The sequence below is a fragment of the Oncorhynchus clarkii genome, chromosome 2 (genome assembly GCF_045791955.1).
Source record: "Oncorhynchus clarkii lewisi isolate Uvic-CL-2024 chromosome 2, UVic_Ocla_1.0, whole genome shotgun sequence".
Lineage (NCBI taxonomy): Eukaryota > Metazoa > Chordata > Actinopteri > Salmoniformes > Salmonidae > Oncorhynchus > Oncorhynchus clarkii.
This window is the reverse complement of record NC_092148.1, coordinates 35853666-35881137: the sequence shown is the minus strand read 5'-3', so window position 1 is coordinate 35881137 and position 27472 is coordinate 35853666. Positions and strand designations below refer to the sequence as shown.

At 44.6% G+C, this 27472-nt stretch overlaps 1 pseudogene; it reads right to left on the bottom strand.

Moving 5' to 3' along the window:
* Positions 1–1662: 1662 nt before the first annotated feature.
* Positions 1663–27472, bottom strand: part of LOC139377308 (protein MMS22-like) — a 31100-nt pseudogene continuing 5290 nt past the window's right edge.

Genomic DNA, 27472 nt, shown 5'->3' with positions numbered 1-27472 from the left:
TAAGGAAAATATACAATGGTGTGTGTAATCAGTAGTGTAAGTGAGTGTTTTGCATGCATGAATGTGATAATGCAGTGTTGAAAGGTGCCAAAGCAAACAAACAAAAGGCCACCAAGAACCACAACACAATCTACAAAGGTGTCTGCATGGAGAGAGTCTCTTCCATGAATGTGGAAGAGGTCTATTTATCCTGGGACACACCTGGCCCACGTGTTTCCCATGTAGCTGACGACCCTCCCCAACGCTACAAGCTTGGCACACCTGTACTTGGGGAGTTTCTCCCATTCTTCTCATCAGATCCTCTCAAGCTCTGTCAGGTTGGACGGGGAGCGTCGCTGCACAACTATTTTCAGGTCTCTCCAGAGATTGGATTGGAAGTCCGGGCTCTGGCTGGACCACTCAAGGACATTCCGAGACTTGTCCCAAAGCCACTCCTGTGTTGTCTTGGCTGTGTGCTTAGGGTCGTTGTCCTGTTGGAAGGTGAACCCCGTCTGAGGTCCTGAGCGCTCTGGAGCAGGTTTTCATCAATGATCTCACTGTACTTTGCTCCGTTCATCTTTCCCTCGATCCTGACTAGTCTCCCAGTTCCTGCTGCTGAAAAACATTGCCACAGCATGATGCTGCCACCACGCATTACCGTAAGGATGTTGCCAGGTGTCCTCCAGATGTGACGCTTGGCATTCAGTTCAATTTTGGTTTCATCAGACTAGAGAATCTTGTTTCTCATGGTCTGAGAGTCCTTTGGGTGCCTTCCGTCTGGCCACTTTACCATAAAGACCTGATTGGTGGAGTGCTGCAGAGATGGTTGTCCTTTTGGAAGGTTCTCCCATCTCCACAAAGGAACTCTGTCAAAGTGACCATCGGGTTCTTGGCCACCTCCCTGACCAAGGCCCTTCTCTCCCTTTTGCTCAGTTTGGCCGGCCAGCTCTAGGAAGTCTTGTTGGTTTCAAACTTGTGTGCTTCTCCAAATCATGTCCAATCAATTGAATTTACCACAGGTGGACTCCAATCAAGTTGTAGAAACATCTCAAGGATGATCAATGGAAACATGACCCACACCGTAACTTTGAGTCTCATAGCAAAGGGTCTGAATACTTTTTTATTTCACCTTTTATTTAACTAGGTTATTCAGTTAAGAACAAATTATTATTTACAATGACGGCCTACACTGGCCAAACCCGGACGCCCTATGGGACTCCCAATCACGGCTGGTTGTGCTACAGCCTGGAATCGAACCAGGGTGTCTGTAATGACACTGAGATGCAGTGCCTTAGACCGCTGCGCCACTCAGGAGTAAATAAGGTATCTGTTTTTGTTTTTTTGAATACATTTGAAACCATTTCTAAAAACCTGTTTTTGCTTTGTCATTATGGGGTAAGATTGATAGATTGTAGATTGATGAGGGAAAAAACATATATTTAATACATTTTAGAATAAGGCATATTCTAAAATGTGGAAAAGGGAGGGGTCTGTCTGTCTGTCTGTATTTGGGGTTGTGTGTTTTTATTAGTGATGTGGTTTGATATCTGGCATGTCACACACTGGCTTTATGGTTTTATGACCCATAGATTAGGCTATGTCCAACATTTGAAAACATTTTGCTACGGTGTACAATAATTGACACGACCCAAGTGCTGAATGCAGAGAGAGGAAGAGTAAAGGTTATAGCAGTTGGTCACATGGCGCATCCCCGGCGGCGGCTGAACGTCTCTCCACCACCAGCTGCAGGGCCTCTGTACTGGTCCTCCTCACTGTGAACGCACAGCTGCTTTTAGACTAGTTACCACACAAAAAACCTAGAGAAACACTACCCATAAAAGCAAGCTTGTTCGACACATTGTTCACAAATATGATTACTGTGTCTTTATGTGTGTGTACTCTCACCGTGAAGCTCGTTGACCAGCTTCAGGCAGGGGAGCAGAGAGGGGAAGGGGCATGGTGAGCAGGGCGGGGTCACAGTCATTGTTCCGTCTCAGCAGCTCCAATAGGAAGGCCAGGACCGTGACCAGGCGGGGAGGAGGGGCGTTGCCTTTGAAATGCAGGAAGTTCTCACTATGGAGACAGATACAGATGAGGTATGACACAGAGCCAGTAATGTCTGGCCATTTAATAGATGCTCTTGGGAGGCTGTCAAGGTGGATTAGGATGAAGTTGTCCTGAGACACTGCTCCAAGGTCAGTTTGGCTTCGCATTCCCTTACCTAATTATTAAGGTGAGGATTTGGGCAGGGTTTACTCATCCTGGATCTGTGCCTAAGAGCAATCTCTACCCAGAGTGTCAGAATCCTACCTGATCACCTGCAGGACGCTCCTCCTCAGTGCTGCCCCACGTGGGGCGGGCGTGGCCTCGCAGGCCGCCAGCAGCACCGGGTGATTGGCTATGGCCCCAACCGATGGAGTGGCAGGCAGGAAATGGTCAAGGTACTTGGAGATGACATCACGGAGCTGCTTCTTTAGGTAGGCTCCCTGAGACAGACATACTGGCTGCTATACACAGACCCTGGAGGGGAAGAAAGGAGAGACAGAGGCACAGTGAGAGAGGTCAGTATAGTATTATTAATGCTCATGGGAAATACTTCTGGATTTTTCTGTCCTCCCCTCTAACCCTGCTAGTACTTTCTGAAGTATCCAAACAATACTTTTCCCCCCTGAAAGTATCCAAACTGGGGTAGTAAGTAACATAATGTTTAGGTATAGGGAGTGTGTGTGTGCGTGTGTCTGTTCATGCGTCCCACCTGCAGGTAGAGGAGTCCCTCAAGGCCTTGTCCAGCCCAGACAGAGAGTTAGGGAGGTGCTTGCCCGTTGACAACGTTGAACAGCAGCTGCTGGGCCTTGGAGGTGGCCAGCAGGGGACTCCAGTGTTTCACCACGCACCCTGAACACACACACACACAGTCAACACCAAGGATGACAGACATTCAACGTGTTTGACGAGATAGGCTCGAAGCAAGTCGCTGGGCAGAATTGCTAATCCTGATCGTATCCTGATCCTCTCACACGCGCCGATTCTTTCTCGCCCAACACCAAATTGACCTCTAGCCAATATCTTGTCTATGCACTTGTAGAGATCTGTAATGATTGGATAGGTATAAGCAAAAAGGTTATAGCTCCACCTTACACCTGTCCAGTCCTTAGAGATTCACACAACAGCCTACGGGGATAGGGGCAGACCTCCGTGATGCAAACACCCACCCACAGCCCAGTAGGCCAGCAGCAGCCCCTCCTGAGGACTCTTATTGACCAGGTAGTGTTTGATATATTCATGATGTCCCCCTGTGTAGTCCAGAGCACGGGCGACCATGGCAGAACGCTCAGACAACACCTGCAGCCCACTGTACACACGCCCCACAGCCTGAGAGAGAAAAATACAAAAGCGACATAATGCATCTAAGCTGTATATGTATGGAAATGCAGACTTGCCTTTCAGCGTATGCTGTTGATATACTTGTTAATGCCAAAATAAAGGAAACGCCAACATAAAGTGTCTTAATGGGGCATTGTGCCACCACGAGCCAGAACAGCTTCAATACTTCTTGGCATAGATTCTACAAGTGTCTGGAACTCTATTGCAAGGATGCGACACCATTCTTTCACAAGAAATTATATTTTGGAAAACGCTGTGTCATGCGTCGCTCCATAAATCTCCCATAAGGGTTTTTAATTGGGTTGAGATCTGTTGTTTGAGACACACACATACCCTCAAAACCCCCTATGCTACTTTGAGAGCCTTCTTTCAAAGTCACTGAGATCTCTTCTTCTAGACATGGTAGCCAAAATAATAGACAACTGGGCATTTTTTATACATGACCCCTAAACATGATGGGATGAATAGCTTAAATAACTCAGGAATCAAACCTGTGTGGAAGCACCTGCTTTCAATATACTTTGTATCCCTCATTTACTCAAGTGTTTCCTTTCTTTTGGCGGTTACCTGTATGTATCTTGCATGCTGCAAATATCCTTGCTCACATGCGTGTGTGAGATGACAAGCTACCATGTTACACCGTGTGTGTGACAAGGTGCTACCCTATTACAGTGTGTGTGTGTAGTACCTTGATGAACATCTCCAGAGCAGATCTGGGCACTAGCTTGCTGCCGGCTCTAGGCTGCAGCCCGGCCCTCTGCAGTAGGGAGTCCACCTCAGGGAGCCTTAATATGAGCCTAGTGAGCTCTGACAACTGCTCCTCCAGAGCCCTGCCTGGGAAAAAGTCAGTAACCCATCATAAATAATCATATATGCCACTTAGCAGAACCTTTTATCCAAAGACTGCATTTACACATGTATCCCAATTCTGATCTTTTGCCCAATTATTGCCAAAATATCTGATCTGATTGGTCAAAATACCAATAATTGGGCAAAATATCAAAATTGGGCTGCCTGTGTAAATGCTGGCCATGTTTAGGATGTGTATTCGCTCCCTATGGGACCTGAACCCACGACCTTAAGTGTTTCTAGTGCCACACTCTTTCCAAACTGAGTCATACACATACACACTTACATCTCCACAACAAAACACTGAAATAAACGTACAGCAATACACATACTTAAAAACAGAAACTAATGGGAAATCATCCAATATTGTAATAGACAAGAACTGCAGGTTGCAAGTGTTTTTAATAGCTGACTGAGGATGTCGTTCCATTGCTGAACGGAGACCAGTGAGGCCTGGCCAGTGTGTACACGCAAGACTGTAAGTACCTTTGGATAAAAGCGTTTGCTAAATGGTCGCATGTCCAGGTTTCTAGGTTGAGGTTCTGTACCTACTCTGCTGTCGATGCCATCTGGGTTCTTGTGGATGTGCTGCTGCAGAACACAGCGGAACCAGGCTCTCACAGACAGGTTCTGGGCTGAGCCCGACACGGAACCTCCACAGCCGGAGCTCACTGAATACACCAGCTCGCTGGGGATGAGAGGTCAGTTTGACATAGAACAGACAACAAATGTGTTTAAGGGAATCACAAGTTAGAATAAGGTGAGGTGCAGAATTGATAATCTTGATCAAACAATTAGTTATTGTTTGGGATGCGAGGTGATTTGTAGATCAGTGATTCTGTGCAGTCTGACCGCAATGTAGTGGATCTCAATCTCATTGTTCCACCGGAGCAAGGCGCTGCACAGATGTGCTAATCTGCATAAGGGAGGCTCACATGATGGATAGTAGTTTAGAATGCATAGGTGATTTGTAGATCAGTGATTTTGTGCCGCACCTTGCTTAGAATGATTCTTTCGGATGTCTGCCACCACACATGGTTTGTATTCATTAGTGCACTCCGTAGCAGTGTTTTGCAATAAAAACCAAAAACAAGTGTTTCTTATTGGACAAGTTCAGACCCTGCTTACTAGGGTAATGTACTTGAGTAATGTTACCTGTTCTGGAGCAGGTGGAGGTATGTAGCGAGTCACTAGCAGGGGGTGCAGCATGTCATCCCAGCTTAAGCACTGCATGATGGACTGGATGGGGTTGGGCTGGAGGTCTTGGGGGGCAGAGCTAGGAAGGTCAAAGACCAGCAGAGTAAATCCTGGAAATGAGAGTCAACATTCATACCATGTTACCTTACGGTAACTACCATGGAAAATAAGTTTGAGAGAGTCATTCTATAATGGAAAGATGTATCACTGCATGCTCAACACAAAGCACAGATGGAAGATGTTGAAAATAAAAGAACTGACGAGAGAGAAAAAGGGAGCGAGAGAGAGAGAAACAGTGAGACAAAGGCAGACAGTGTATATAATCTTAAGAGAAAGACAATTGTTAGTTTGTGCAACCCACAGTGTGAAATTGTTGTATACAGTAAACATTTATCCTCCTCCCCCATTCCTCCCACTCTCTCCCTCTCTCCCTCTGTGTGTGTCTCTGACCTGCGGCAGCATCAGCCAGCTGGGCAGGAGGGGTGTTGGAAAGACACAGGCTGCGGAGGAAGGGGAAAAAGTTAGCCCAGAGAGCTGCTGCAACCGCCAGGTGGCGGTCTTTACCCACGCTGACATTGGGAGGAGGCAGCCAGGCCAAGCTAGACATTGCACTGATGTACCCTCCTGTAGGAGACACACACACACACCAATAACATCCTTATTCAACAGAAACACAGTATCTCCCTCTCCTTTACACCGCCTCTCCACCTCCGTCCCTTTCTTATATTCTGCTTCCTTCCTCTCTTTCATGTTCTCTCCATCCTTCTTCAGCGCTCTCACACTCTTCCCATCTCTGGGGGGATTAGGTCATGTGGTGCGGTGCAGGGTAGAGAGGAGCAGGAGAGGGGCTGATCCCCTGTACACAGACTGGGCTCTGGCTGCTGGGTCTGCCTGGCCCCACGGCGGCTGGCATTAGCCCAGATAAGCAGCTGAAGGAGCTGTAATCTCATTTAGACTGGAGATGATCCTCCTGTCCCCTCATTCGCCCGGATGGAGCGAGGGAGAAAGGGATGGAGGGGAGGGAGGCAGGGGTGAGTACTGGCACCCTCAGCTCCCCTTGCACTCCCCACTCCCCACTCATGTCTCACACACACACACACCACACACACACACACACACACACACACACACACACACACACACACACACACACACACACACACACACACACACACACACACACACACACACACACACACCTACACCTCTGCCTGCGCCTTCCAGCAAGGTTGCATCTAATCCAGAGAGAGCTGAGACAATCGATTAGAGTCTGAATTCATTAGCCTCGTTACTACAACGGAATGGGCCTTTCACACCCATCAAGGCTCATTGTACAAGACATAGTCAGGGACCCCACTTAATCCTCCCCACTGCCGCTTCTTATAGCTGTGCACACACACACCATTAGAGATCCCACTTAACCCCTCCCCCAAATGCAGCCACTAACACACACACACACACAGACTGACTTGCAACCTAGACAGCTGATGAAACTGTGGGTTTGCACAACCGATGAATTTCTGCACAAACTGACAGAAACAGTCTCATGGAAGCTCATCTGCATGCTTGTCGTCCTCACCAGGGTCTTGACTTGACTGCAGTTCGGCGTCGTAACCGACTTCAGTGGGCAACTGCTCACCTCCGATGGCCCCTGGCACGCTGGAGATGTGTGATCTTCATGGATGAATCCCGGTTTCAACTGTACCGGGCAAATGGCAGACAGCTTGTATGGCGTCGTGCGGGCGAGCTGATGCTGATGTCAACGTTGTAAACGGAGTGCCCCATGATGGGGTTATGGTATGTACAGGCATAAGCTATGGACAATGAATACAATTGCATTTTCAAAATCAAATCAAAATCAAATCAAATTTATTTGTCACATACACATGGTTAGCAGATGTTAATGCGAGTGTAGCGAAATGCTTGTGCTTCTAGTTCCGACAATGCAGTAATAACCAACAAGTAATCTAACTAACAATTCCAAAACTACTGTCTTATACACAGTGTAAGGGGATAAAGAATATGTACATAAGGATATATGAATGAGTGGTGGTACAGAGCAGCATAGGCAGGATACAGTAGATGGTATCGAGTACAGTATATACATGAGGTGAGTATGTAAACAAAGTGGCATAGTTAAAGTGGCTAGTGATACATGTATTACATAAGGATGCAGTCGATGATATAGAGTACAGTATATACGTATGCATATGAGATGAATAATGTAGGGTAAGTAACATTATATAAGGTAGCATTGTTTAAAGTGGCTAGTGATATATTTACATAATTTCCCATCAATTCCCATTATTAAAGTGGCTGGAGTTGAGTCAGTGTCAGTGTCAGTGTGTTGGCAGCAGCCACTCAATGTTAGTGGTGGCTGTTTAACAGTCTGATGGCCTTGAGATAGAAGCTGTTTTTCAGTCTCTCGATCCCAGCTTTGATGCACCTGTACTGACCTCGCCTTCTGGATGATAGCGGGGTGAACAGGCAGTGGCTCGGGTGGTTGATGTCCTTGATGATCTTTATGGCCTTCCTGTAACATCGGGTGGTGTAGGTGTCCTGGAGGGCAGGTAGTTTGCCCCCGGTGATGCGTTGTGCAGACCTCACTACCCTCTGGAGAGCCTTACGGTTGTGGGCGGAGCAGTTGCCGTACCAGGCGGTGATACAGCCCGCCAGGATGCTCTCGATTGTACATCTGTAGAAGTTTGTGAATGCTTTTGGTGACAAACCGAATTTCTTCAGCCTCCTGAGGTTGAAGAGGCGCTGCTGCGCCTTCTTCACGATGCTGTCTGTGTGAGTGGACCAATTCAGTTTGTCTGTGATGTGTATGCCGAGGAACTTAAAACTTGCTACCCTCTCCACTACTGTTCCATCGATGTGGATAGGGGGGCGTTCCCTCTGCTGTTTCCTGAAGTCCACAATCATCTCCTTAGTTTTGTTGACGTTGAGTGTGAGGTTATTTTCCTGACACCACACTCCGAGGGCCCTCACCTCCTCCCTGTAGGCCGTCTCGTCGTTGTTGGTAATCAAGCCTACCACTGTTGTGTCGTCCGCAAACTTGATTTTATCAATGGCAATTTGATTGCCCAGAGATACCATGTCGAGATCCTGAGGCCCATTGTTGTGCCATATATCCTCCCGCCAATCCCTCATATTTCAGCATGATAATGCAGGCATACCCCATATCGCAAGGATCTGTACACAATTCCTGGAAGCTGAAAATGTCCCAGTTCTTCCATGGCCTGCATACTCACCAGACATATCACCCATTGAACATGTTTGGGATGCTCTGGATCAACGTGTATGACAGCGTATTCCAGTTCCGGATAATATCCAGCAATTTTGCACAGCCACTGAAGAAGAGTAGGACACCATTTTACAGCCTGATCAACTTTAAGAGGATGTGTTGCACTGCATGAGGCAAATGGTGGTCACACCAGATAGTGACTGGTTTTCTGATCCACGCCCCTACCTCCTTCTTTTTAAAGAAAGCTATCTGTGAGAAACAGATGCATATCTGTATTCCCAGTCATGTGAAATTGCTAGATTGGGGTCTAATGAATTTATTGAAATTGACTGATTTCCTTATATGAACTGTAACTCAGTCAAATCTTTTTAAATTGTTGCATGTTTATGTTTTTATATTTTGTTCAGTGTAGTTAAGACATACCGTAGCCTACACCTACCTACACCATGTGAAGCAAACAATATAGATCTTTAAATCAATGCAAAGTTGAATTCAAATTACGGAATTAAGTTAGTTAAATGATAAGGAGTAGGCTACAATGACCAACCATCAGGTAGGCGTTTGTTTAATCTAAAATGAGTTGTAGACAAGGACAGGAAGCGCAGCAAAATTGCCTCAATTAGCCTAGGTAGCTAGCTATATTAGCTAGCTTCTTTAAATTGATTTGATACAGTCAAGACAGGCACTGTATGGCTACTCTCTCTCTTTTTCTCCTTCCCGGGTCAAACTCAAGCAAGCAGAGTAGCACCTCTCTCCTTTAGTCGCGCAGGACGCGCAGCAAGCCAGTTCCCAAGTTGTTTTTTATTTATTTTTTACCCCTTTTTCTCCCCAATTTCGTGGTGTCCAGTTGGTAGTTACAGTCTTGTCCCAGTCAACTCCCGTACGGACTCGGAAGAGGCGAAGGTCGATAGCCGTGTGTTCCCCCAAAACACAACCCAGCCAAGCCGCAATACTTCGCGACACAATGCCCGCTTAACCAGGAAGCCAGTCGCACAAATGTGTCGGAGGAAACACCGTACACTGGGCAACCGTGTCAAATTGCAATGCGACCAGTCCGCCACAGGAGTCGCTAGTGCGCGGTGGGACAGGAACATCCCTGCCGGCTAAACCCTCCCCTAGCCCGGACGGTGCTGGGCCGCCCCATGGGTCTCCCGGTCACGGCCAGCTGCGACAGAGTCTGGACTCGAACCAGGATCTCTAGTGGCACAGTGCCTTAGACCACTGCACCACTCGGGAGGCCCCGTTCCCAAGTTTTTTAACACATGTATTTCAACTTTCCGGACAATGTCATTGATATTATTCTAATAGTGAAACATATTTAAAACAACCAATCATAAAAATAAACAAAAATAACGTCTCAGCAAAGAACAATTTCTCAAGCAACACTTTTGCTAGGACTGTCTGGGAGTGGTCTGAGTGAAGAGAGAGAAACTGAAAACTAGCAGCTATTGCCTGAGAGGTTTGGAACTCTCTTTCTTAATGGTCTATTAACTAATGTAACCAGGCAGGCCAAAACTCCATCCCACCAAAACAGGCTGAAATTTCAGGCGGTATTTTCAAACAGCGCTTACACAAAACGGGCATTATCATAATTTTCACAATTACACAGTATTATCCAACCTTAGTGTGGAAAATGATGGTTATAATTGCACTGTGCCTTAAATAATGACAGGGGGGACAACTATTGCGTTCCTCCACCTGTATAATGTCCATCCACTGCTCTTTAGAGAGAGACTCAGGATCCAATGGAGGGCCAAGGTGTAAGGGCGTAGGGTCTAGATACGGAGGAGAGCACTTAATTAAGATCTCAGCTAATTGTCCACCACCCGTCCCCCAATATAATACTGAGACCTCACATACACCCTCTGGCGACACAGGGGTCTCAAGCCCTCATGCACAGGATCATGGGAAGGAATGCAATGTGAGGAATTAGTCTACTGGTTGGCTGTTAGGCGGGCGGCCGGCCTTGGCGACGGCCATACGAGTCAGGGGTTGTCACACACGCACACACACCTCTTGGTCGCAGCCTCTGGTGGGATAATTCTCTTGATGTGTGCAGATTCCTCTCTGCTCTTAATAAACATAATGACGGTGAGGCACAATTTGCAGGACTACATAATTACCTGTTAATTGTGTCACTGAAAACGCATTAATCACAGAGATACCAAGTACTGCCAGGATGGAGAATTAAGCATAATTTGGCAGGACGAATTTGAGAGAGCGCTTTTTTATTTCATTAAATGGGTCAGCGTGATCTCGGCCATAACACTGTCCCCTTTGGGAGTTTGTGCAAATGAGTGCCCTCCAACCCCGAGATATGAGATGGGGACGTTTTTAGAATTAGCGAAGCTAACGAGATATGCTGCGTTACGGGAGCCTGGACTGAAATAAGAGAAGAGCACACTTTAGTGATGGGAGAAAAATCTACAGTTACATATCGGGATTTTTTTAAACAATACGGTATTGACAATATCGCAATATTTTTATATTGTATCGGCACTTAAGTATTGTGATATCGTATTGTGAGGTCCCTGGCAATTCCCAGCACTAGCACACTTAGTGTTTCACCTTGGAGATATGTGTGTATGTGGGAGTGTTGGCATGTATACACAGGAGAGCCAAAGCAAGCACACACTCATATAAGTCGTGAGTGAGGATTGCTGCAGGCTGGCAGCTTACTGCTTCATTAGCACTGACTCAGGGTAATCCAAATTGAACAATAACACAACATTGTAGTGGTCCGGTCCATTTACATACAACCAGACATCCTCTCCCTCCTGACACCTCTGTCCTACCCTTTTACTTCTTCTCTCACCAAAACAGACACCTGTTTCACCTGTGCCTTTCTCTCTAAACCCTTGACCTCTGATCGGGTCGTCCGTGTAACACACACTCGTGGCCTGCCGGTGAACTCACCCTGACGCCGTCTCCACTCTCTGCCACACAGTCACTCCACATACTCACGACCAGCCGCTATACCCATGGTGACCACACTGGGGCCTCTAGAAGCCGTATCTATACTCAGGCCTCTGCCAGCACCTGCTGAAGGGGACCTGGGGACCACGGGGCCCCAAGAGGCAGAGAGGGGCCTCCGGACACAATGGATGGGCTGGATTTATCGAAGGGATGGAGGGGGGACAGCACAATCCTGCCTTTGTAGATGTCAGTACTGGGGCCTTTCTCTCTAAACCTCTTTACGGCTTCTAGATCCCAGCATTGATAGGTAGGGCCAGGAGTTTTTTTAACGTGATCATGACAGCAAAAACTCAAGGATCTAGTTGTAGGGTCTAAGGCCAATGCCTGAAAGCATGTCTCTCTGTCCATCTGTCTGTCTGCTCGTCAATGTGTAGAGTGTGTGTGTGTGGGCATTTGTATTAACTGTGTCTCAGTGAGTTGCTGAGTGTTTGTCCCCCCTCCCTCACCGTAGCACCCTCAGCACGATCTGCAGAAAGCCCAGGGCAGAGGTCAGCTCCGACTGGCGGCAGGCGGGCAGCAGCAGACCAAACCCCTCATTGAGTAGCTTCTCCTCCGACAGACCGAGACGCACGCTCGTCTCAAACACCTCGGCCACACCCTCTAGGTAGGGCCCCAGAGGGCCAGGCGGTGAGACGGTTCTGTGGTCTTCGGGTAGAACTCCCTGTCAGTCTGAGAGAAGGGGGAGGCCAGCCAGCTAGCTTGGGCCCCCACATCAAGGCCCTCCTGGAAGAGCAGTAAGAGAGCCAACAGGCCCCTCTACACCAGGTTCTGTTGGGCGGGGTCCAGAGGGAGCAGGCCCAGCAGCTCACAGGCCCAGCCGGCCATGTCCTCCAGCTAGGCCTGCCGGGCCACCACAACGAACAACAGCAGGAAGTTCATCAGCCCCGCTGCTGGTGGAACTCGGAGTACGCCCTGGAGAGGAGAGAGCGAGAGAGAGCGAGAGAGATGGATGAGAAATAAGGGACATGAGTTTCCATTGGCCATAGTAAGATGAAGAGATAGTAGTGTCACAGTTCAAGTTGAGTGTGTGACATTCATATTACTCATCTTTCACTGAGACTTTGCATTGCTCTAGTCAAGATCAGAGTGCATATGTATTGGTAGATCTCCCCACACGCACCTTCCTCCATCACAACGCTCCATCACTCCTTCTATGGTGCTGATGAGAGGCATGCCAGGCATGCGTGATGTGTCTGTGTGTATGAGAAAAACACCCAGCGCAACGTTGTTAGATCCTGCGGGTACCGTGAACAAATGCCTTTAGAGATCATGTTAAATGTCAGACACTCAGCCACGCAGCGGTAGGCACACAGTCGCCCTCTCTGCAGTCAAACCAATCTACTGCAACACCAGTTTGAGATCAATAACTACTACCACACACACACACACACACACACACACACACACGCCACAGAGGGCTCCATAGTTCCCACAGCACATATTGAGGAACAGGGACTGAAACTTACAAATTATGAGCATTACCATGACTAGGGATGTGGCGGTCATTCATTTTTTGCAGCCGGTGATTGTCAAGCAAATAACTGCCGGTCTCACGGTAATTGACCATTAATTAAAATAAACACATTTAGCATCTCCTGGCTTTCATGCATAGCCTACAAGCCACTGATGCAGACCTTTGGAACATCTACAGTACCAGTCAAAAGTTTGGACACACCTACTCATTCATTTCTACGTAGTAGAATAATTATGAAAACATCAAAACTATGAAATAACACATATGGAATCATGTAGTAACCAAAAAAGAGTTAAACAAATCAAAATGTATTTTAAATTTGAGATTTTTCAAAGTAGCCACCCTTTGCCTTGATGACGGCTCTGCACACTTTTGGCATTCTCTCAACCAGCTTCATGAGGTAGTCACCTGGAATGCATTTAAATTACCAGGTGCCTTGTTAAAAGTTCATTTGTGGAATTTCTTTCCTTCTTAATGTGTTTGAGCCAATCAGTTGGGTTCTGACAAGGTAGGTATGGTATACAGAAAATAGCCCTATTTGGTAAAAGACCAAGTCTATATTTTGGCAAGAATTGCTCAAATAAGCAAAGAGAAACAACAGTCCAGCATTACTTTAAGACATGATGGTCAGTCATCCGGAAAATGTCAAGGTCTTTGAAAGTTTCTTCAAGTGCAGTCACAAAAACCCTCAAGCGCTACGAATAAACTGGCTCTGCATGCGTAGTTCCTACCGCAAAGCATGGAGGAGGTGGTGTGATGGTGCTTTGCTGGTGACACTGTTGTGATTTATTTAGAATTCAAAAAGCACACTTAACCAGCATGGCTATCCCATCTGGTTTACGCTCAGTGGGACTATCATTTGTTTTTCAACAGGACAATGACCCAACACACCTCCAGGCTGTGTTAGGGCTATTTGACCAAGATGACCTGGCCTCCACAATCACACGACCTCAACCCAATTGAGATTGTTTGGGATGAGTTGGACCGCAGAGTGAAGGAAAAGCAGCCAACAAATGCTTAGCATATGTGGGAATTCCTTCAAGACTGTTGGAAAAGCATTCCTCATGAAGCTGGTTGAGAGAATGCCAAGAGTGTGCAAAGCTGTCATCAAGACAAAGGGTGGCTACTTTGAAGAATCTCAAATATATGTTGATTTGTTTAACACATTTTTGGTAACTACATGAATCCATGTGTCATTTCATAGTTTTGATGTCTTCACTATTATTCTACAATGTAGAAAATAGTAAAAATAAAGAAAAACGCTTGAATGAGTAGGTGTGTCCAAACTTTGGTACTGTACATTAAAAAAAGTAAAATAAATCAATTTAATATAGCCTACACCATCACAATAAATCCATTATTTATTTTAGACAGATCCGAAGAAACATGCTATGAAGAAAACAGAACAGAATAGCATACTCTGAGTTGTCCTTATGTTAGACCCTGATATGGCTGTGGGCTACACTAGGTTATTTAGCAGACAAGATTTGTTTAGTATTCCGTGGCATTATTTTATATTATTTTATAGTATGAAGAATAAAATGTAACATAGCTGAATGAAATAGAAATATATATTCTGTGTTGAACGGTTAACAAAGAAAAATGTATTCCTATGTGCTTAATTTAGAGTTATTTATGCAACTTTATTTGTGATAAAATGTTGGGCTATACAGTGCGCTCGGAAAGTATTCAGACCCCTTGACTTTTTCCACCTTTTGTTATGTTACAGCCTTATTCTAAAAAGGACTAAATCGTTTTTTTCCCCCCTCATCAATCTACACACAATACCCCACAATGACAAAGCAAAAACAGGTTTTTATACATTCAGAGTTCAATCTTGGCTTCATCAGACCAGAGAACCTTCTTTCTCGTGGTCTGAGAGTCCTTTAGGTGCCTTTTGGCAAACTCCAAGCGCGCTGTCATGTGCCTTTTACTGAGGAGTGGCTTCCGTCTGGCCAAACTACCATAAAGGCCTGATTGGTGGAGTGCTGTAGAGATGGTTGTCCTTCTCGAAGGTTCTCCCATCTCCACAGAGGAACTCTGGAGCTTTGTCCAAGTGACCATCGGGTTCTTGGTCACCTCCCTGACCAAGGCCCTTCTACTCCCGATTGCTCAGTTTGGGCGGCCGGCCACCTCTAGGAAGAGTCTTGGTGGTTCCAAACTTCTTCCATTTAAGAAGGATGGAGTCCACAGTATTCCTGGGGACCTTCAATGCTGCAGACATGTTTTGGTACCCTTCCCCAGAACTGAACCTCGACACAATCCTGCCTCTGAGCTCTATGGACAATTCCTTTGACCTCATGGCTTTGTTTTTGCTCTGACATGCACTGACAACTGTGGGACCTTATATAGACAGGTGTGAATACTTTCCGAATGCACTGTGTTTAGATTTTTAAAACATTCTAAGGCTGCATGATGCGACTCTAATGATGATTTGAAAAAGGTCGCATGAGCTCTGCTTTGTTAATTTCTACAGGCTGTACACACTTCATCAGTCTCTCATTCACGATTTGACAAGCACTTGATAATATTCTCACCAGGCCTCGAATTTCTGTGCGGTATCCCCCTTGTGTGGCTGCAATACCCCCTAAGAAATTCCATGCCTTTTGCAGCCAAAGTGGCCGTTGTGGGATGAATATAATAATCATAATTCCCTTCTCCTGGCTGCCAATCAATTCTTATTAGCCAATGCCCATCACTTGATTGGGTCCTTCTCCCAGGCATCTCAGCTCCAAAGTAGGCTACAAGTGAAGACCGACACATCAGGGACACAACTGCGCGTGTCCTTATCGAATTCCAAGGCGCATATTGAAGATTTTAGAAGAACTGTCACATTTACTTTTCGGCAGCCAACAAGATGAGCATGCCTAATGAACAGCAAAAGCACTAGCCTATGTCAATCTACTATCGCCCATAGTACAAACGTTTACCTATTCTATTGGGCAACTAGTCCTTTTGTGCGAGAACTAAATATTCCAAACATACTCTGGGACAGTTGTTGGATGTGATAGATCCCAAATTAATACAACCATTCGCATCAAAAAAACTTTTAAAAACAATGAGGCTGGGCCTCCCGAGTGGTGCAGCGGTCTAAGGCACTGCATCGCACAACCGGCCGTGACTGGGAGTCCCATAGGGCGGCACACAATTGGCCCAGCGTTGTCCGGGTAAGAGGAAGGTTTGGTTGGGGAGCTTTACTTGGCTCATTACGCTCTAGCAAATCCTTGTGGTAGGCCTGTCGCCTGCAGGCTGACAATGGTTGTCAGTTGAATGATGTTTCCTCTGACACATTGGTGCAGCTGGTTTCCAGGTTAAGCATGTTTCGGAGGACGCATGACTCGACCTTTGCCTCTTCTGAGCCTGTTGGGGAGTTGCAGCGATGAGACAAGATCGCAATTGGATATCACGAAATTGGGGAGAAAATACAAAAATGTAAAATACCAAACTATTAGGCTATTTCTTTACTTATAAGCGCAGCAATGCGCACACAGCAGTAGGCCATAAGCGCAAATGTACCAAAATGATATCAATTAGCGGGATAACATCATTCTCAAAAGTGACGTGACTATCATTTATGTGATGTTGACAATTCATTGAAAAATGACATACCACGTTTAATTAAATTAAATTAACCATGCAACAATTAATGAATTAGTAATCTGGGGAACCACGGGAAAAGTTTATTTAATGAGTTACAGTTCCCCTAATTAACTCAAGAATATATCAGCATATCTCCATATCCTACCCGTCATATCCTACCCATCAATCATTTCCTCATATCAGTCTCATTCTGAACATCGTAATATTCTATAAATCTGCACGAACCCTAGTCTACGTGATGACTCAGCCTACACAAATGTTCTTAATTATTTATTTACTAACTAACTAAATGATCACACAGAAATACATAAACACACACAGTATAGGTTGAATTGATTACTAACATAATGCAATGAAAAGTACCTAGTGGTCTAAATCGATATGATGGCTTGTTGCACAATGGAGAGGGGGTGGGAACAGATAAAGAGCGGGAAAGACAGAGAGGCCCATCGTACATTCAGTTGAAAAACTATGCCCATGGGATGTGAATACATTGCACATGAACAACAGCACATTCGAAAAGAAGTGCAATGTCTATATTTATGTTTGTATATCTTTGTCGTCGCTCTCTGTTGAAACCACTCGATCCGTCTATGGCAAGTAGTTCAATGCAAGTCTCTGGTTGTCCACCAGAGGTCACAATGTACTTAGTAGTTGTAGTGTTCATTAGACTTGATCCTTCAGAGGTAAACACGAGGTGGTCCTCAGTTGAGTTTACTAGGCTACCGGTATTTAAAAAGCTGCAGACTGAATGTTCCGGTATAGTCCCTATCTTCTTCACTAAAGAGTTTCAGAGGGTCCCACCATTTTCTGGTCTTGTAGTTTTAAACCATTTGTCACGTATTCAGCTTGCGCTGCTCGTAGACTGGTCTTAATGGCAGCAACCCAGCATGTTTTGGTCTAATATGTTAATTCTTCAGCAAGTTCTTTAAGGCACTCGCCTTGGAGGCTGGTTCCACCATGTTGACACAATATAAGTGCTCATGTGGGCGTGGTTACTGACTTGGCAAAAGTTTATATGAATAATAATTATCCTTTAATCACATTTCATCTTCACAAAAGTATTTTTATACTTAAGCCCAACCCCCCCTCCTCTCTGATGCTAGCTTTGATCCTCACCCAGGAGCGAGAGTCATGACACCACTAATGCGATTATGCATTATTATAAAGGTGCATTTTCATGGTGAAAAATATCTTCCCCAAACTTGAAACTCACGTGCTGCCTATGTATGGCAGTTAGCAGAGGTGTGGACTCAACTTTGACTTTAACACCAATAACTCGTGACTTGACTTGGACTTGAGCCTTATAACTCGACCTGACTTGATACCCTCCCCAAGCCCAAATATTAAAAATGATGCTATTAAAAAAATTGTGCAGCGCATCAACTCTTCATTTAACGGATTACAGTTTGATTCGGACAGGAGCCAATCAAATTGTGCCAGCTGAGAAAAATGTGTGTGTGGCAGTGCAGAGGAACGTCGGCGGGTGAATTCAGATGGAGCCCTTGGAAAGATGATACCCCAAATTATTATTTTCGGATATAAAAACGACACTGTATCAACAAAAAACAAATTGCAAAACACGCGGGGAGAAAATTACAGACGGAGGCGCAACAATTTCCAACTTTGTTCGACATTTGAAGCTGCACGAAGAACGGTAAGTCGTGGCTAACATAGCCGACAGCTATATATTTTATTACTTTACTGGTGTATCATGTAGGCTAATGTAACGTTAAATCAATGATCCTCCACACAGTCAGTCAGTGCGGGAACGTGACCATTGCACCCAAGATTGAGCTACAACTAGCTAGGCAGTTGGTTGCCTAAATCCTGCCTAATGTTACTGCTGTTCCTAAAACCATTGACATACGTTAGCCTACTGTAACTACACAGTGAGAGAGTGTGTGTTAAGGTTGGGCGATTTGTGTATAAGCCTACATCGCCCGATTGCACCCCATAGCAATCCTCGATAGTCAATCACTATTGGGGGTGTGTGTCTTTCTCCATGGAAATATAATGTTTATTTGGAAAGTAATAAATATACAGATATTTTGAAAAGCATTCATAATTTGCGTAAATGTAATATACTATTACTCTTGTAATACCTTTAAACATTTGGTGAAGAGCACATTATGACTTGTTTAGAACTCAAAACTCAAAGTTTAGGACTTGAGACTTGACTTGATACTTGACGATCTAACTTGAGACTTGACTCGGACTTGCCTGTCTTGACTTGGTACTTGCCTTGGGACTTGAGTGCTAAGACTTGAGACTTACTTGTGACTTGTAAAACAATGACTTGGTCCCACCTTTGGCAGTTAGGTTTTACACTGATTGTAAAGCGGATTAATGTGCTTAATTTTAAGAAGATATTTGGCCACTTTAGTTGTGATACAAACCTTATCAACAGGCTACATGAGGTGTGTGACTATGATTTGAAAAAGTCGCAAAAATAAGTAATGCGCTGTTTTCTTGCCTTACTGCACACACTAGGCATCATTCACAAGCGATAGATAATACATAATTCACAAGTGAAAGGCTGATATTGTCACCCATCAGACCATTCTTAATTTAATCTTGTCTTTACATATATTAAACCATATACAGTACCAGTCAAAGGTTTGGACACACTTACTCATTCCAGGGTTTTTCTTTATTTGAACTATTTTGCCAAGAGTGTGCAAAGCTGTCATCAAGGCAAAGGGTGGCTACTTTGAAAAATATCAACATTTAAAAAAAAAATGTTTGGTTACTACATGACTCCATATGTGTTATTTTATAGTTTTGATGTCTTCACTATTATTCTACAATGTAGAAAATATATATATTTTTTAAATAAAGAACTTGAATGAGTAGGTGTGTCCAAGCTTTTGACTGGTACTGTATTTGATTTGTGTGTGAAATTAGTTTTGATTTAGAATGGACCCTTATCATGCACCTGTCTCAGAACAGGTGCAGGGGGAAAAAATACATCTAATCTATGCACTTAAATAGTGAATGGAGGATGCTTTTCCTGTGGTTCATTTTCATGCCAGCCAGGTAGGCTATATTCCTGTTGTAAAGCGAAGCAATATGCTAAAAATTAGGATAAATTGAGAAATAAATAGAGGCCTAGCCTATAGAAAGCTGATGGGATCCTCTTTTACTCGCGCAATTGTATAGCCTGTAGAAATGTTGCGCAACACGAGCTCTCATTAAGTGTTCGATTTGATTTTCAATCACATTTGCATTTATGCCAGAGTGATTAGAGGGACAATAAAGTGCTGAGTACCAGGCAGTTAGCAAGTTTAATATGCTACTAATGACCATCAGAGCTTGGAGAAACGTAGTTACCGTGACTAAGCGGTCACGGTGGAATTTGACTGCGGTCATGACTCATGACTGCCGGTGTTGCGGTAATATTGTCACTGTAACAGCCCTAACCATGACTGCTACATGTTACAGGGAGAGAGAGAGTGAGGGGAGGAGAAGGTGAAAAGGTGAGAAAGAGAGACAAGGTGTATGGATGGTATGCATGTGGAAAAATAACCTAAGGCAGGAAGAGAGAGTTAGAAGAAGGGAAAGATGAGAAAAAGAGAGAAGGTAGATAGGGAGATCCATTTAGAGAGAAACAGCAGTGGGAAATGGATTTACAGTTTGCCTGTAACAGGTTGGGAGGCTTTTTCCCGTGTTTTCTGTCTGTCAGACAGACAGTGTGTTTGTTTATCCTGGACAGCTTTTTCCGGAGGCAAGCAGATGCTCACGACTCCCGGCATAAGAGATCAGCGCTCTCCCAGTCGATCCCATTAATGCAGCCACCACAGGCCTCCCATGGAACCGGTCCAGCCAGCGAGAACGCTGCCGGAACGTTGCCGGAACGCCATAAGCACGCCCGGCTCTTCTCGAGGGAACTGGAGCAGAGACAGAGGGAGAGGGGGTGTTCTAATCTGGACCAGGCCCAGCCCAGTCCCGTCCCTGCCAGCAACCTCCCTACCGCTGCCCACCCCCATCCGTGCTGGAAACCAACACGGCTTCGTTAAGGGGAATTAACCGCCATGCTCGTTAGCTAATTAGCCTTCATGTCTGTGGAGCGGCTGAGCACGTTCCAGACAGAGGGAAGTCATTAGGCGGATTTATCCTTCTCGCTGGCGCCCAGCCGGGCCCGTCCCAGGCCACGTTCTGATGTTGGGATCCATGGGCTTATCGTCTTTGGTCTCCCCCAGAAAGAGGAGCCATGGCTGGGGGAGTTTGGGAAGCAGCTGTGGGTTTGATGTGGGGCTCAGTGGGACTCGGCTGGTCTCCTCTGGGAGGAGTGGAGAGGCAGGTGGAGGTTCCTCCTGAGACACCTGCTCTCCCTGGGAGTCTAAGCAAATAGCAAAGCCTCAGAGAGGGGCTGTGCCACACCTGGCAGGCACACACACACGCACAGACACATCAAGATAAAGGCACAGAGAGTCGTGTCTGTGAGTGTGGACTCACCTGTCCCCCTTGGGTCAGTATTTCAAATCAACATAATATTGAACAAAACTAATTTAGCTCCATTTAAAGAGTACCTTAGGAGTTTAACTGGCCTCCTTTTCTGTACCCCTCCATGTTACCCATCCCTACATACACACACACACACCTCACGTGCCCCTGATCTGCCTCCAGGGGGCGCCGCCTGCGTTCTCCTGGGCCAGGTAGAGAGCCAGCACTCTGAGAAAGATGTGAAAGGAGTTGGCTGAGCGGTACAGCTGGGTGTGGCTGGGAGAAAGGAGGGGGGAAGGGGAGCTGTAGATCCGGGCCTGGTCCAACAGGGCCAGGGGGGTTCTGCTCACGCTGCAGAGCCCTGACACCCCTAACCAGGGCACTGTGAATGAACCGCTTTGGAGGGTGGGGAGAATGTAAGTGGGATATTTCGAGGGGTAAATTACATATTGTCCATGTTTTAGAGTGGTGTGTTAGAGGTGTTCCTTACCAGGTTTTTGCTGTAGTACTCCCAGAGTGTGGTGACAGTGCCATTGTTAGGTTTCCATAGCAGAGACAGATTCAGGCAGCAGAGCACGTGCATTCTGATCTGGTCCTCCTGTAGCGTTCTCTGCAACACACACAGATCAATTAACAAACTAATTATAACTGTACACGGAAGCCATGCTCCCATCCATAACCCATATCCTCTTTGAGCGAGAGCCTACCTTAGGGTTACAGGTGGACTTGAGCAGCTCACCCACAAAACTCCAGTTGTCCTCCAGCGGTTTCTGTGAGACCAGAGCATACCTTATATTACCAACAAAACATACAGTCTAATTAGTTTGGCAAGAAGTCAAAATTGCAGCCTGTGACTTTCATCTTAACAGGTGATGCGATCGGGACAAAACAGGATTTTGACTGTTTAAACTATAAATGGAGCACACATTTCACAAATTCAGCCATATCTGATTAATCAGGAAAGATCACACCCCTTATATCCCTCCTTATACCCCCTAATCTCAGGTAGATTACCTCGTTTTGGAAGGCCCCGTTTCTGCTGTATTGTCCCAGCTCAGCCAAGTGAGTGACAAGCCATCAGGTGAAGCCCAGAGGGTCTTTACAGTGTGTAGGGAGCACACCATGCTCCTCTGCTACAGGCTGGCCACTGATCAGAGACCACAGCATTGTGTCCATGTAGTTCCAGAACACAAGTGCACACACACACACACACACACAGTTGTTAATACAAACACTATGTCAAATTTGATTAATTGCAGATAAAATCCAATGGTCACCAAATCATAGTTACATCAAGTGTGAATGTGTGTGTGTGTTCACCTATGTGTGTAACACTTTGCTCCTGTGTTCCAGTAAGAGTATAAGTAGTATCCACAGCTCTTTGGTGCAGGTGCCGTGGTAGTGATGGCTGGTCAGGGCCTCAGTAGGCCTTACCTAGAACAGAGGACAGAGTTAGGAATACCCTTTACCCCAAAAGCCTCAGCCTCGGAAGAGGCTACTAACTCTTATGGAGTTGTAAATGTTGCGTGTAGGTTTGAAATGACCTATCGATTACACCCGTTCCAGGCAGTATTATAACCATACAAAAAGGTTATTGGGAATTCATTTTTTGTTGTTCTTCTCCCACAACTCTTAGACACAACCACATTGCTTACATCCGCATGACAGGCTCATTGTCCACCCTACTTCCCAGAAGCCTGGAAGGGATGAGGATGAGTGAACCAAGCCTATGGGTTCGTAGCTTCAACCCCGCAGCACACACACACACACACGCACGCACGCACGCACGCACACACACACACACACACACCAATTGATTAATGGACTGCTGAGTGTATATATTTTTTTATCTTGCTTGTTTGCTCTTTTCAGTATTATGTCTATCTCTGATAAGCTACCAAGGAAAAGGCTGAAATTAGCCCTAATATATGTAGCCTTAGAAATAAGGTTCATGAAATCAATAACTTGCTCACATCAGATAACATTCATATATTAGCCATATCTGAGAGTCACTTGGATAATTCATTTGATGATACAGCAGTAGCAGTTCAAGGATATCAAATCTATAGAAAAGACAGACATGCTTATGGGGGCTGTATATATATATTCAGAGCCATATCCCTGTAATCCTTAGAGAAGATCTTATGTCAAGTGTTATTGAAGTGTTGTGGTTGCAGGTTCACTTGGCACATCTAAAGCCTTTTCTTTTGGGGTGTTGCTAGAGTCCACCAAGTGCGAACAGTCAATATCTAAATAATATGTGTGAAATGCTTGATAGTGTATGTGATGTAAACAGAGAAGTCTACTTTCTTGGAGACCTGAATATTGACTGGTTTTCATCAAGTTGTCAGCTCAAGAGGAAGCTTCTTACTCTAACTAGCGCCTGTAATCTGGTTCAGGTTATTAATCAACCTACCAGGGTGTTTACAAACACTACAGGAACAAGATCATCCACATGTATCGATCACATTTTTACTAATACTGTAGAACTTTGTTCTAAAGCTGTATCCGTACCAGTTCGATGCAGTGATCACAATATAGTGTCTGTATCCAGGAAAGCCAAAGTTCCAACAGCTGGGCCTAAAACAGTGTATAAGAGATCATACAAAATATTTTGCTGTGACTCTTATGTGGATGATGTTAAAAATATTTGTTGGTCCAATGTGATTAATAAGGAACATCCAGACCCTGCACTTGATGAATGTATGAAATTGCTTCTTCCAGTTATTGATAAACATGCACATGTTAAGAAACTGACTGTTAGAACTGTTAAGGCTCCATGGATTGATGAGGAATTGAAAAACTCTGGTTCAAAGAGATAGGTCAAAAGGAGTGGCTAATAAGTCTGGCTGTACACTACATTTTTGGCTGTACAGTATTGTAAATTGATTACTTCATTGGCAAAGTGGACAAACTTAGGCAGGAAATTACACCAACGAACAGGGAGCCATCGTATTCATGCAACAAAAACATTTTTATGAAAGAAAAGCATTGCAAGTTTTAATTTTGTAAAGTTAATAATGACAAACCTCCTGGCATTGACAGCTTGGAAAGCTACTGAGGATCGTAGCTGACTCTATGGCCACTCCTTTCTGTCATATATTTAATCTGAGCCTAGAGGAAAGTCTTTGTCCTCAGGCGTGGATGCAAGCCAAAGTAATTCCGCTACCCAAGAGAAGTAAAGCGGCCTTTACTGGTTCTAACAGCAGACCTATACGCTTGCTGCCAGCTCTTAGCAAACTGTTGGAAAAAATTGTGTTTGACCAAATACAATGCTATTTCTCTGTAAACAAATTAACAACATACTTTCAGCATGCTTATAGAGAAGGGAACACAACATGTACTGCACTGACACAAATGACTGATGATTGGTTGAAAGAAATTGATAATAAGAAGCTTGTGGAAGCTGTACTGTTAGATTTCAGTGCAGCCTTTGATATTATTGACCATAACCTGTTGTTGAAAAACACTTGTGCTATGGCTTTTCAACCTCTGTTATATTGTGGATTCAGAGCTATCTATCTAATAGAACTCAAATGGAAGATTCTGTAATGTCAAATATGTAAAGTGTGATGTACCACAGGGCAGCTCTCTAGGCCCTCTACTCTTTTCTATTTTTACCAATGACCGGCCACTGGCATTAAACAAAGCATGTGTGTCCATGTATGCTGATGATTCAACCACATACGTATCATCAACCCCAGCTAATGAAGTCACTGAAACCATTTACAAAGAGTTGCAGTCTGTTTTGGCATAGGTGGCTCGTAATAAACTGGACCTGAACATCTAAAATTAAGAGCATTGTATTTGGTAATTAATTTAAAATAATTCCCTAAGTTCTAGACCTCAGCTGAATCTGGTAATGAATGGTGTGGTTGTTGAAGAAGTTGAGGAGACTAAATTACTTTGCATTACCTTAGATTGTAAACTGTCATGGTCAAAACATATAGATTAAATGGTTGTAAAGATGGGGAGAGTGTCACGACTTACGCCGAAGTTGGCTCCCCTGCCTGTTCGGGCGGTGCTCGGCGGTCGTCGTCACCGTCCTACTAGCCACCACCGATCCCTTTTTCGTTTGTCTGTTTGTTTTGTCTTATTAGTTTCACCTGTGTTCTGTTGTATGGCTTAATGAGCTTCCCTATTTTAAGTATGTGTACCCGCCCTTGTTTTGTGCGGGATTGTCTTTATGTTACATGTGTGTGTTTTAGGTAGATGTGGTTATATTTTCTGGACTTGGCACCCTGTGTTTTTGGGTAGTCACTTTGTTGTCCTCGCCCTGTGTTTTTGGGCTTGTCATTTTTGTGTGCCGTATTAAAGAGCACTTTTCCCCAGTGGAACTCTCTGCGCCTGATTCCTTCACCCACCTAGTCCCGCGTGACAGAGAGGTCTGCTTTTTTTTAACACCACACTCCAAAAAGCAAGTTCTGCAGGCTCTAGTTTCGTCTAATCTTGATTATTTTCCAGTCATGTGGTCCAGTGCTGCAAGGAAAGATTAAGCTGCAGCTGGCCCAGAACATAGCAGCACGGATTGCTCTTTATTGTAATCAGAGGGCTAACATAAATACTTTCTCTTAGCTAAGAGTTTAGTAGAGACTGACTACATCACTTCTTCCATTTATAAGTAACATTAATATGTTGAAAATCCCAAATTGTTTGCAAGGTCAATTTATACACAGCTCTGACACACACACTTACCCCACCATACATGCCACCTGGGGTCTTTTCACAGTCCCAAATCCAGAACAAATTTTAAAAAGTGTACAGTATTATATGGAGCCATTATTGCATGGGACTCCATTTCATCTCATATTGCTCAAATAAACAGCAAACCTGGTTTCAAAAAACAGATAAAGCAACACCTCACGGCACAACGCCTCTCCCCTATTTTACCTAGATAGTTTGTGTGTATGCATTGATATGTAGGCTACGTGTGCCTTTATAAAAAATGTATGTAGTTCTGTCCTTGAGCTGTTCTTGTCTATTAATGTTCTGTATTATGTAATGTTTCATGTTCTGTGTGTACCCCAGGCAGAGTACTGTAATCAGTATCCTAATAATCTGAGTACTGTAATCAGTATCCTAGTATTTGATAAACTTAGATTCTAATAAAATACTTTCACATACTTACGAAATGTGATGGAACATTTTATGTTTGTGCTTTTCTAATAATGTGACTGATTGAACGAATCCTCACTATCAGTAGCTGCAATTTGGCAGTACGCCCAGACCCTTGTTTTGAGAACGAAAGACATCTCAGTTCCAAGGTCTCAGCTTAGAGAAGAAGCCTTGTGAGGTATTGGTCTGTCACATTCATGACCCAGTATTGGTCGGTCACATGAATGAAGTTAACGTTAATGATTCATTAATTATGATTGATGATTAAGATAAATCTTGCAAATGTAACTTGTCTGCAGTATATAAGAGAACTAACGGGCCTGCCCCGGTAGAGCTCCTGATCAACATGTGTACTTGGTGCATTGAGTTGGTTGGAACCTCTCCAGCACGCTGATAATAAGGAATGATTAATTTAAGATTGACTTTGAGTGTCCCTGCGTAGAAATTCCACAACAGAAGTAAGTATTAAGATATATTTTCTTTGAAAAGACAAGTAGTTTAATTTTTTTAATGTATTTGCAAATACACTTGCAAAGTATTTGATACATTTAAATCCACTGACTCAAATACACTTCCATGCATTTAACCCAGATATTTGAAAATAGCATTTGAAATAAGTATTTGAGCATACTGTCAAATACAATTTGGTTTTACATTCAAATACTCAAATAAAAATACTTGTTTGGGCAAAAGTATATTAAATACCAGATACTCAAATACACATATATTTGAACCCAGGTCTGGTATTCACTCACAATATTCATACTTTGTGTGTGTGTGGAGTGGGGCTACCTTGCCCTGGCGCTGTATGGTGAGGGCACTCTGGATGTTGGCCGGCAGGTCTTTGAGGCGCACTATGAGGAGAGTGACCCCAAAGAGCTCCTCCAGCAGAGCAGAGGGTAGCTGAGCCTCCAGCTCCTCATATGGTTGACAGGGGCCCTCCTCCAAGGGAGAGGTGGGCTCCAGGTACCTGCAGGGTGCAGAGGTCAAACATGGAATAACAAAAAAGTCAGGTGTCAGACCTGAATGCTGATCCTTTGACCTTTTAAACAAAAACAAATCCTCACAGTGTTTTACTGGAACTAGCTACGAACAGTTGAAGTCGGAAGTTTACATACACTTAGGTTGGAGTCATTAAAACTCATTTTTCAACCACTCCACAAATTTCTTGTTAACGAACTATAGTTTTGACAAGTCGGATAGGA